The following is a 13675-nucleotide window of genomic DNA, read 5'->3' as shown; positions in this document are numbered from 1 at the left end:
CAGGTTACAGCATACAACACACTAGTCTCTGGACAAGTCCTGTGGCCAATCTCCTGCATGAACCCAACCCGCACAGTGTGGGGTTGGCTACAAGGCTTGGCCTGCGGCCAGCCCTGAGGCCAAACCCCCAGAGGAGGCCAACCCCACAACGCATACAGCCTTAAGCCATGTGTGGCGGGGGTTGGTCACAGAGCCTTATCCTGAGGACCCCACTGAGCGTTTTTTTGTTTGTTAATTATTTTGACGCTGTTTGACGAATCTTCAAAAAAAAAATGTCCTCCCAAGTTCATCCACTTTAGCTCGCTCCTTCCTGGAAATTGTCTGGGTGATCCATCAAGCGGCGTGTGAGAAAAAAAGGGTGGGTCCCAAAATGTAATTTCCCCCATGCAATTTTCTATAGGTAAATCGAACAGTGACTGAAAAGTGCACAACATTTTGAAGAAAACTAGATCTTGGTCCAGAAATCATATTTTTGTGATTTGGTGTAAATCTGTTCAGAAGTTTTTTAGGAATGAAGGTGAAAACTTTTTGTATATCTGGATAGCTGGGTTCGCAGGACACTCGAGAGAGTCCAGCAATCAAGCAACTTCAAATAATAGAGCAACCTGACAGGCCATGGGCCTTTTTTTATGTTGCCCGCCTCGCTCCTGCGAACTTCTGTTGGGGCTCGTTCTCTGGTTTGCTGGCCACAACTTGAAGACAAATGCTGCAGCCGCTTTTTCTGGACACGGGACTCAGTCCCATTGCCATGAAAATGTATTTAAAAAGGTATAGGAGGTTAGATCAGGGGTGCCCTGACCCCCAGAACATTGCGGGACGATCTGGGGCCAAATGTTTTTAAAAATGGATTCTTTGAGTTTTCATGATCCCACAGGAGTCAGTGTGGCTACTGGCCTCCTGCGGAAGTCCCACAGGAGTCCAGCAGTCCGCTGCCTCCTGCAAGAGTCTTGCGGTTTGCAAAATAAAAATGGGGGAGCACAAGAGTGTATGCTGTAGGTTACCACAAATAGGCGAAGGGCATGCATAGCGGTGGTTGGCTGCCTGTGAGAGTTTAGGTTCAGGGCCTGAAAGCTGGCCAGGCCCTCAGGACAATGCCAAGCCATGAACAGCGTAGGGATGGCTGGTGGCAGGATTTGGACACAGCGCCTGGCCTTGTGCGGCGGGGATTGAATTTACCTATAATACAATATTCCTTTACGTTAAAAACACCCTAGATATTAAAAAATAACTTAGAAAGTCACTGAAAAAACCACAGGTTAAAGGGACATTATGGTTAGGTGAAAATGTAAGTTAAAACATATAATTTTCAGTTAACAAAACCAGTGAAATTCACCAGATATAGTTATTTCAAGTAACTATATCTCGTGCCATATGGTAACTATAACTTTCACCCTCACCATGCACCGCTAATCACCCAACATATTATCTTACTCATGACCTGATCTATGACATCATTGATAACATGACTGCAACATTTAAAATGACATAATTGATGACAAGACTGTGCACGGTGGGTCATGACAGTATTTGTAACATACATTTTCACCCAGCTATAACGTCCCTTTCACCCTACATTTTTTCAGTATATATATATATATATTCACTGAAAAAAAACATAGGTTTCAGGCACGTTATAGTTAGAAATTAGCATTTAAAAAAACCTTAGAAATTCACTGAAAAAGCCATAGGTTTCAGGGACGTTATTGTTAGTTGGACATTTCACTCGTACAAAACCATAGAGATTCCCCCGTTATAGTTAGTTCAGCTAACTATAACTCGCACCCCCCCAATGCACTGCTGATGACGTCACATATTACATCATTCATGACATGGTCAGTGACATCACTGATGACATCACTGATGACATCTCAAATGACATCACTGATGACATCACTGATGACATCATCAAGTGAATGTGTGTTTCTATAAAGTTTAAATATGTATTATATATGCCAAGGTGTATTGAAGAATGAGTGGTTGTACATGTGTCTGGATGGAGGATTTAGTAGGTGCGTCACTGACTGTTTAAGTGAGTTATTACATATGTCTTATTGAATGCATGGGTTAGTGACTAAACTGTGTGAATGTCTGTATCAGTCTGTCTGCTGTTGTATAAGCTGCTCTATGGGTCAGCTACATTAGTGTCTATATGGGTTATTGATTGGTTGCCAGAGTATTTGTATGGGTGCCTGAGTGTGTGTGTGGGTGCGTGGGAGGTGTGTGACTCTGTGCATACATGTTTGAGTGATTGATTCACTGACTGTATGGGTTCAATAGTGCATGTGGAAACATCTGTATGGGTGGGTCAGTGTGTGTATGGGTGTGTTACTGAGTGAATGGATGTCTCAGTGGTACATGTCCAAGTAACTACATATGTAAAAGGCAGTGTATGTGAGAGTTGGAGTATATACATAACTATATGTGAGAGTCAGTGATTGTGAGAGTGGCTTTATAGATCAGAATGTACTTGTATCAGTGATTGTATAATATAGTAATTATGTGTTTGTTTCTGTTTGAATAAGTGATCTGTTGTGTGTATAACTCTATAGGTCAGTAAATGGAAGTGCGATGGATTCTTTGCATGACTGACTAGGTGTGTGAGTAACTCTGGATGAGTGCTGGTGGGTGAGTGTCTGTGTAGGAGTATGAGTGTACATGATAGTGTTGTATTGATGAGTGACTGCATGTATGAGTGATTGTATGGGTGAATGAGTAGATGTGTGTGTAGTCCTAAGAACCAGTGAGTAGATATGTAGTAAGTGGTATTGGTGTGTCTATGGTTTCAAAAATAGTATTCTGTATTTTGGAGTGGGTGTATCAAAGGTTATATTAGGGAGTAAGGATGTGCATCAGATTATCACATGGATGATGTCCTCAGTGATGTCATCAGTGATGTCATTTGAGATGTCATCAGTAATGTCATCAGTGATGTCACTGACCATGTCATGAATGATGTAATATGTGACGTCATCAGCAGTGCATTGCGGAGGCACGAGTTATAGTTAGCTGAACTAACTATAACAGGGGAATTTCTATGGTTTTGTACGAGTAAAATGTCCAACTAACTACAACGTCCCTGAAACCTATGGTTTTTTCAGTGAATTTCTAAGGTTTTTTAAATGCTAATTTCTAACTATAACGTGCCTGAAACCTATGGTTTTTTCAGTGAATTTCAATGTGTCCCACGCAGCATGGCCCAAGCTGCTGAAATAAGCGCATCCCAGCGCAAAAGTGTGCTGTGGGCGGCGAATTGCCGCAGGTGACTCGGGGCCTTTGAGTCCTGCCCATCTCCTCCTCTGAAAACGGGCACCCACACTGTGGGGGCCCAAGCAGCTGAAATAGCACCTCCGAGCGCTAAAATGGGGCCTGGGCTGTAGGTCTGCCGCAGGTGACTCTAGGGGTATGAGTCCTGCCCCTCTCCTCTGAAAACGGACTCCCTCAGCATCACACAGCCCAACACCAACACCACCATCAACAAGTCTGCCCTCAACAACTACCACCGCCAGCTCAAAGCAGTAAAAACAGAGGCCGTGACTCGCTGGATAGAGACTATTGCCAATCAAACCAAGGGACTCTTCACCATCGTCAGAACATTCACCTGTCCGTAAGCCCCTCCTCACAGTAACTTTGCAATGTTCTCGCCAACCACTTCCACAACAAGATAGCAATAATCTACAAAAACTTCAATCCCCAACCTACCAACATCCCCAACCTCCCATCGACCACTACTGCTCACCACCTACTCACTGCATGGGAATAACTCAGCACACCAAACACTACTGTAATAAACTCCATCCACTCGGGATCTCCCACTGACCCATTCACCCATTAACTTTTTAACCTTGGAAGAGACAAGATCAGCCACCAGCTCATCACCATCCTCAACACCTCCATTACCACAGCCATCTTTCCTGATGCCTGGAAACACACAGAGGTTAGACCCCTTCTCAAGAAACCCTCTGCAGACCCCAGCAAGCTTCAGAACTACCGGCCCATCTCACTGGTCCTATTCCCCACCAGAGTCCTGGAGAAAGCCATCAACCTCCAACTCACTGAACACCTGGAAGAAACAACATGCTGGGCCCCTCGCAATCAGGTTACAGAGTTTATTACTGCATCAAGACAGCCCTCATCGCTGCAACTGACAACATCTGCATCTTGCTCAACATAAGAGAATCAGCCACCCTGATGCTGTTTGACCTCTCCGCAGCCTTCAACACCGTTTCTCACCACACACTCATCGATCGACTGCGCCAGATCCAAACTGAAGACAGCACATTCAGATGGTTGGCATCATTTCTCGCTGGTTGCACCCAGAGAACCTGCCTCCGGTCCTTCACCTCACAACTCAAACACACCATCTGCGACGTCCCCCAAGGCTCATCACTCAGCCCAACCCTATTCAACATCTACATGACACCACTCGCCGACATCGTCAGATCCCACAACATCAACATCATCTCCTACGCCGATAACACAACTCGTCCTCCTGCTCTCAGAGGACCACACATTGATGAAGACCAACTTCCACAAATGTATAAGGAATGCCACAGCCTAGATGAAGAACTGCTGCCTGAAGCTCAACACGGACAAAACTGAAGTCCAAGTCCTGGTCTTCTGCAGACACACTGCACTCTGGAATGATTTCTTGTGGTCATCAGAACTCGTACCCACCCCATGCCAAAAGACCACACTCACAAACTTGGCATCATCCTGGACATCGAACTCTCCATTAAATGTCAGGTCAACACCGTTTTCTCTGCCTGTTTTCACACTCTCCTTATGCTCCACAAAGTCTTAAAGTGGCTCCCCTCCAGCACCAGGCAAAAGATAACGCATGCCCTCATCACCAGCCAGTTGGACTACGGCAACAGGGACTACACAGGCTCCACCACAGAACTCATGAAAAGACTCCAGACTATCCAGAACGCAGCAGCCAGACTGATCTTCAACCTACCCAAGGGGACACACATCAGCCAGCACCTGAAGAGCCTCCACTGGCTCCCTATCCAAATGAGATCCCAATTGAAGCTTCTGACCCATGCCTTCAAAGCCCTCCACGACCAAGGACCCACTTACATGAACCACCACCTGAATTTCCATGACCTCCCAGGAACCTCCGCTCACCTCTTCCTCACCCTTGAACAGACACCACGCATCCGCTGCAGCTGCTCCAAAGGATACTCTTCATCCCATCTCATGCCAAATCCTAAAATGCCCTCCACCTCCTCACTTCACCCTTGCTGACCAATTTCAGGGAGGGAATCAAAACCTGGCTCTTCAACTAAGATCCCCAGCGCAGCGCCTGGGTACTCTCATGGGTGATAAGCCATGATATATGAATACCTGACTGATTGATTGATTGATTCTACAAAGTTTTGTGGAAAAGCTCCAGGAGGAGACCGACTCGACATTGAGAGTCAAGCCGCTGTCATCAACTCGTGAATCCGCCTGACCACGCTGGTTAGCCCCACTGAAAGCTCTGGAGCTCCTTACCATCGACACTGAGGACAAAGACTTCCAGAGACTCACTGAGGCATCGTACTGTAACAGTACACAGTTGTCAACTCGAACTGTGGATCCAAGAAGTCCGAGGACCTCCTGATGAGCCTGTAGATATGAGAAAAGCTCCAAGAAAAAGACTGTGTGGCCTGATTTAGATTTCGGCAGACAGGTTACTCCTGTCCGCTGAAATATAAATCTCATGGGATAAAATGGGATTTATATTTCAGTGGACGGGATATCTGTCACAGTTGTGACGAAGTAACCCATCCGCCAAGATCTAAATCAGCCCCCAAGTCCGAAGATAAAATTTTAACTGGGACCTAGCACTCATCTTATCAGACCCACACTCCATCACAGTCGGCCTAAATCTTCAACTTTGGCTCAGTCCAGCGCGACCAGATAGCCACGAGCGGCGTTTTAAGCTTTTGGTCTCTAGAATGCACAATTTTTTATTTAATCTTTACAAATTCATATCTCCAGTTCCCTACATTGGAGTTTTGTCATTTTGGTGACATTTTAAAGATACACATATTATCTATTTTAATAAATTGGTGTCGGATTTCAATTTTGTTGTGTCCTTTACTTATTTACTGTTTTGGTGATATCAAATACTTTAGACACACCTGTCTCCTAAGTAAAGCCTGACTGCTTGTTTGCCAAGATACTACTGCTACTACTAATACTACTACTACTACTACTAATAATAATAATAATAATGACGATGTATAAAGCGCCCAACTACTCAGAGAGTGTCCCGGCCCTAAACAGACTAATGACCCCTCATAGCAAAGGCCAGCCTACTGAAAATCTGAGAGAAATAACCATGTTTTCAGGATTAGCTTGAAACAGTGCTCGACTTTCATAGTCCATAAATAGGAGGGGAGGGCATTCCAGGCCTTGGCAGCGAGGTTGGAAAAAGAAGTGCCTCCCATCCTTTCCTTTCAATTTGAGGTTTTATGGCCAGAAGTGCACCAGAAGGGAACCAGAGGAGCGACGAGTTCTCCCTGAATGATATGGAGTTAATCTCTTGGCCAGACACGTAGGGCTGGACTCGCAGAAAGCTCTATGGGCCAGAAGAATGCCTTTAACTGTATCATCTCCTTAATCAGCAACCAATGAAGCTCTTTAAGATGATAATGAATATGAGCCACTTTAAAAAACTATAGTAGGAGCCGAGCAGCGGCATTCTGAACCAGCTGAAGTCTCTTCAGCTGGTATGCCGGAAGGTTCCATTAAAGAGCATTGGCATATTCAAGCCAAATGGCAATGAGAGCATGAATGGCTATTTTCTGGTTCTCCAACGGCTGTAAATACAGAAATTTCTTTCTGGATTTTAAAAGGTCAAAGCATGAGCCCACCACACCCTTTACTCGAGGATAAAAAGTAGCAAAGTTATCAAACTTTACTCTCAAGTTATGCACTAAGGAAGTCGGGGCAGGTTGGGCCAGAATATGACTGGGCTAGCATTCACCATCCCACAATGGAGTTGGGGGGTGGGGCAAAAAATGATCTCAGTTTTATTGGCATTGCACACCCAATGGAATACAGCCATTTGACATGACTTAAATCTGTGAAAGGCATTGGGCTTGGTCCTGTCCAGGGTAGCAAGAGGTTGAGTGTCATCAGCATAGGACACAATCTAGGGAATATCATGTATGTATTTATTATATAGTATCGTCCTTAGGGTTGAGCCCTGAGGAACACCCTACTTTAATGGTTTGGGGTCAGAAGCAAACAAGGCCATCCAAACCAAGGATTGAGCAAGGATGAATGTATTGAGACTTTACAGGACCTATTAGTGATTGTTGTATTATTGCTAGCTGAAGGTGAATACCCCTAACTACTAATAATCCACTTTCCTACAACTAGAAAAAATGCCTCCATGCCCTAGTAAAAAAAACAGTTGAAATACCTGAACAGTCTCCATACCTGGATTGCAAACAACTCACCAGAAGACTACAAAACATCCAAAACGCAGCATTCAGACTCTGTTGGGAACTCTGCACCTCTTGTTCACTGCTTTTTTAATGTTCTCATGCTTGCGGCATGCAGAGCTCGGCATGGTGTCTACTGGGTGGAAGGTGGCGATCCTGCTTGGGGGCATTTTGTGCTGATGGGTCCAGTCGGGGGTTGGTGGTCAGGCGCAATATGTGTCCTGCTTGCTCCTGCAAACTTCCTTGGCGTCTTGAGCTGACCGACACCATTTTAGAAATCTAATATATTCCAATCCAAGATGGTGGCCCATCAATACTGCTTAATCTAGTATGCTCAAACCACCACAGCAGCAATAGCTTCCTGTGGATGTCTTTATCCTTCCAGGTCTAATTAAAGGTATATAAGGGGAGGATGATTACAGAAATGTTGTGTTGCAATTGCTTTTTGTTTCTGCGCACGCTCTAAGTTTTGCATTATTCTGACTAGCATTCCCCTGCATTTCTGTCCAGATGTTTTTTGATCCTGTCTACTAAGTCCTGCCCTTCTGGATTTCTACTTTTGAGGTTTTGGGTACCATTAACGTTTTCACCACCAGAAATGGTTTCTTTCCAAAATCATCCATTAATAGGAGTTTATCTCTGTCTGCAGGCTGGCTACAGTAAAGGATTGCTATTTCTTTGGAGTCAAAGTCTATTGGATCCAGATGCGCCAGACACGACCAGCAATTGATAGATTGCGATGCCAAAGAGCAATAATTCTATCCAGTGTTATGGATCCTTCACACAATCTCCAAGAGACCACACAGCAATTAAATATCCAGACTGGTTCCTTAAGTGGTGAGAATACAGCCTTAAAACGATACCTGGGGGCTCGTGCTTCTTCCGACTTGCCACCTGTACCAATTGGGATCATACATTTTGATGGGAGTTAAAAAAAGGTTTGAGAGTTTTGGGATACTATGACTGTTCATTTCACCTTTCATCCTGCTCAGTTCCTGCTTGATAAAACCAAGGTGGACTATCTAATTTACTGTCTCATTAGGGATGCTCTCTCTTGGGCCATGTCTTTCGTAGACGCATCCAGCCCAGCTGTTGATAACTAATCCCTCTTCTTGGAGAAGATGTTTTGCAGGCCTGGACAGTTAAAAAGGATCCCAAGAAGCAATGGCTTATGTAACTCGCTTCAAGTGACTGGGTTGAACAAACTCTTCTTACCTTGTTCAGACATGGGCTAAGAGAAGAAATTAAGGATGAGGTGGTCCATGTCCGTAATCATACCTCCTTAAATTAATTGAAACTGCCTTGCATATTGAGTTTTGTTTAAAAGAATGGGAGAAGGAGAAGCGAAGCAAATAATACAGTGCTCTATACCTAACTGCCAGGCCTTGTGCTGCATCCAGAACAGATGAAGTTAAGAACCCTGAAACCATTGAAGAGCCAATAGACATTGGCTCAAATCGGGAGCCTTCACAAGACAGTAAGAAACAAAGACGTCAGCTAAAAGGATTGTGCTTATACTGTGGAGAAAATGGCCATTTCATCAAGGAATGTCCGATTCCTTCTTTCAGGCTGTCGGAAAACGCCAGTGTCTTAACACTAGAAAGGATGAAGATATAGGACATAAATTGTCTTTCTCAAGAATCAGCATGAAGATTTCTCACGAATTTTGGAAATCAGTTATTCCTACTTTCCGTTACATTGCACCTTGTACCAGAGGATAAGGTGACTACTATGGCAGCCTGAATTTGTTTGGATTCTAATTGGGCCCACAGATTCTTAGAGGACAAAAAGTGAAAGCAGAAGGGATCCACATGGCTAATGATATTCCTTCAGCATCTGGTCCAGTAGTAAAAAAAATTTCTCCTAACCGCCTAATGAAGATATTTAATCATCAAGAAAGACTGACTTTTGTTTTAATTGCTTCTTCCAATCACCTGTTTTTTGGGGGCATTCATGGCTATGTCTTCAAAGCCTGAATCTCAATTGGACTACTAGGACTATGTCTTTAAGCTCCATTTTTTGTAATAAAAACTGCTTAACCACTCCTAAAAAATCTGTGAAACTTTTTTTTTGTGAAGATAAAGTGGGAAGTTCAAATGTGGCGACAATGACTACAGTTCCAGGGCAATATCACTAATTCTTGGACATCTTTGGTTCTTCCAGCCCTTAACAGTTATCTCCTCTTCGCCCCTGCAATTGAGTCATCAATCTTAAAGTGGGGGCTTAAGTTCCATACAGTAGATTGAAATATTTATCCGAATCAGAATAGAAGGTTCCACATCAATACTTGAATGAAAATTTTGAAAATTAACTAAGCTTTCCCACTGGAGCATCCTTATTTTTTGTGCCAATGAAAAATAATGAATGAAGGCCTTGTCTTGACTTCTGATAACTAAATTAAGTCACTGATGAGGACTATTATCCCCTTCCTTTAACTAAAGACATCTATCCCCTTCCTTTAATTAAATACATATTGGAGGTCCTGGGGCACATTCAAGTGTTTACTGTTTACTAAGTTTGACCTCAAAGGATCATATTACCTGTAATTCAAAAGGAAGAAATGAATCGAAAACAGATTTTCGTACACCATTTGGCTATTTCAGAAACATGGTAATGCCCTTTGTGATTAGTAATGCCCCTTCCATTTTCAAAGATTCATAGATAAAATGTTGTCTGATACCCTAAAAATATTTGTCATAGTTTACTTAGATGAAATTTTGATTTTTTTTTAAACCTTGTCTTATCACCGTCATCATGTGATGGAAGTGTTACTCAGACTCTGAAAGCATCACTTGACCTATAAACCAGAAAAGTGTTTCTTCACAGCCCAGGAAGTTGAGTATTTGGGATTCATATTGATTCCAGAGGGAATTGGGGTGGATCCTAAAAAGATTTCTGCTGTTCTGGATTGGTCATCTTCTGTTACAGTCAAAGACAATTATGGGCATATTTACACCCCATATCGCCACCACTACGTCACTCTTCCCGACGTCATGGTGGTTAAAGGGTCTTTGCCTTATTTACAAGGCAGCGTTAAGCCACTTAACCTGGCTTAACGTTGCCTTCTAAATAAGGCACCCTTTCATGATATACTTATCGTGAAAGGGGCGACAATAGTTGTTGGAATGAGCGTTCCACCGCAACACCCATTGCTTTTGACACCGGCCCATATTTACAAGGGTGGTGTAAATTTGGGGCAGCACCAAAATTAAGACCAGGGAAAACCTGGTCTTATCCTGGCGCAACAGGGAGAAATATTTAATTTCTCCTGGTTTTTGTTGTTTCCATGTGTGCTGCGTTGTGCAGCAGTCATGGAAAAAGCAAAACAACATTGATTGTTTATGTTCAGGAAGGTGTCCCTTCCTACACATAAACAATCATTAAAAAAGAATTACGTTTTGCATCTTCTATATGTGCTGCATTAAACAGCACACATAGAAGTTACAAAACGCCATTTAGAGATTGTTGATGTGCAGGAAGGGACACCTTCCTGCACATAAACAATCTTCCCCTGCAACGCAGACACCCTTGCGCTATGGTGCAAGGGTGTCTGCATTGGCACTAGGCAGCAAAATCTAGTGCCAGCACAGGGGAAAATGCAGGGCTGCACCATATTGTTGTAAATATGGTGCAGCCCTGCGCTGCAGAAGTGGCGGAGTGCGGTGTTAAGCCAAGGAATCTAACGCCGCGCTCTGCCACTTCTACTGTAAATATGGCCCTAAATGCTTTTTGGGATTTACTAATTATTATCAGTAATTCACTAAGTAGTTTTCATTATATTCTGGTGAGGATTTGAAGGAGGAACAACTGGTTGGTGGATTTTGATGGGATACTTGTCCTGGCAAAGCCTTTTAGACCTTAAAAAAGCCGTTACCTGTACCTCAGTTCTTTGTCACCTAGATCCTCGAAAACAATTTTAGGTGAAGACTGATGCTTCGGAAAATGCTCTGGGGGCTGTTCTGCTGCAGTTTTATGAGAATGACTCTTTAGAACACCCAAGGGCAGATTTACAAGCCCCTTGCATCATCTTTATGACACTGTTGCGCAGCGTCGTCGTAAACAATACGTCACTATGCGACAGATTTACAAGGTGACGCATCTAGTGAGATGCATCACGTTGGAAAGCCCTGCGCTACATCATACCTGAGTCAGGTATAATGTATGCAGGGTGGGCGTTCCGATGCATGAAAGCCCCATAAAAGTGACGCAGTGAAATCTAGAAGATTTCACTGAGTCACTTTTACGTCCGTGCTGCGTCAAAACCTTACACCTGCTTGAAGTAGGCGTAAGGAGTGACGCACCATGTTAGGAATAGGGCGCCCCTGAGCATTGCTGGAGTTGCGTTGCACTTGTGACACAAATCCAGCAATGCGCTGCCCTTACGGCAGAAGATGCGACACGCACCTGACTATCCTTGCGCCATGGTGCGTCGCATTGTAAATGCGACGCATCCGTGGTGGCGCAAGGGTATTCCTGCGTGTCGCATCTTGACTGGCGCATCCCTGCTAATATGCAGGGATGTGCCAGTCCTTGTAAATTTACCCCCCAGTCTTTTATTATTCCCGTTCTCTGACTTCTGCAGAATGTAATAATTCCATTTTAGAACGAGAATTGTTGGCTATTAAAGAGGCCTGCACAGAATGAAGACACTTATGACTTAAGGCCACACATCTCTTTGTGATCAGGACTAATCATTGGCATCTTCAGGCAATCAAAACCATTCAGTTGGAAATATTTATTTATCAATTTGATTTGAGTGTCCTATATTCAAGGCTCTTTTTTAATGAAGCTGCGATGAACTTCCCTGCCAATGTTTGGGTGACATTGAGTCCCCTCCTTAGTTGATCCTCTCTTCTGTGTGTATTGTTTTTTGGACTATGTTCGTTCCACTCAACAATCTCTTATCCAAGAGCATTCAAACATTTTTCTTTGAATAAGAAGGAAGGTTTATTCTTTCATCAGATGGTTCTTTTTCGTCTGGAGAAAAATCTTCAGGAAAATTGTCAAACTCTGCCATGATTCGAAACCAGCTAGTCGCAGGGGATCTAATAACACTCTGAATTATAGTTTTGAGGTTTTTGGTGGCCAAGAATGATTTCTGACATTGTAAAATATGTGAGGGGTTGTCCTACGTGTGCTCAAGCCGAACCCTCTCTTCAAAAGATTGCAGGCCTGTTAGAACCTTTACAATTAGCTCCAGGGCCTTGCCAAATGATTGGCATCGAATTCATGTAGAAATGACTCCAGAAACAAGGACAACTATAATGGTCACAGGAAACTCTTTTTCAAAGATGACCCATTTGTCTGTCCTGACCAAGTTGCCTAGTGCTAAGGAAACAGCAACATGTTTTATTAGAGGTATCTATCGTCTTGATTGGGTGTCCGGATTTTTTTTTTTAACAGAGGACTCAATTTATTTAGCAATTTTGGGAGGTTTTTTGATTAGCTTTGGAAATAACTAGAGCTTTTTTCCATGTTTTCATCCTCAAGCTAATGCACTGACAGAGAGGATCAATCAAACACTTAAAAAACATCTATCACGTGTTTTTGTAGTGCTACAGAGGACAACTGGGCGTCATTACTTCCCTTTGTCAAGTTTGCCTTTAATAATAATGTCCATAGTGCTACTAAGCTTGCTCCTTTCTTATCACTCTAGGGATTTTACCCCAAGATGCCTCCAGCAGTTGATTCCGTACCAGCAGTTTCTGAGTTAGTTCGTCTCAAGACAGAATCTAGGAACAAGGTCGTTGACAATTTACAGTCAGAGCAGCAGAGAACAGTGGCGTAACGAAACTTGAGGGGGCCCCCCTGCAAAGTACATGGATGGGGCCCCCCCCCCATTTTCCGCACCACTCAAGATCTCTCACGCCAGTGACCCGCCATACTGCAGGGGCTGCAGGGGCTATTGCTACTCCACTGGTACCAATACGGCCGTTATAAGTAAACCTGGATGGTGGAGTTAAAAGTTGGGCTTAGTCTGCCTGCAGTCTATTATAGGCGGAGTTCTATCCACTACAGGGTTCCTGCCATCAGTACGCTGGGGAAGTTTGCCCTATTTTAGGTGGGTTTCCTAATGCAGACTTCTGTCAGGATATTCAACATCGGGCCCTCTCTTCCTTCGGTTTTGCCAAAAGTACATCCACTGCTCCTTCTCTTTCACACCTCCTTCTGCCCTCTGGCTTTCTATCTCTTCCTTTACATTATTTCTGAGCATCCTATCTTCTCTTCATTCTCAC

This window comes from Triturus cristatus, chromosome 12 (assembly GCF_964204655.1).
Source record: "Triturus cristatus chromosome 12, aTriCri1.1, whole genome shotgun sequence".
NCBI lineage: Eukaryota > Metazoa > Chordata > Amphibia > Caudata > Salamandridae > Triturus > Triturus cristatus.
The sequence above is the reverse complement of the archived record's forward strand: the minus strand, read 5'-3'. Positions refer to the sequence as shown.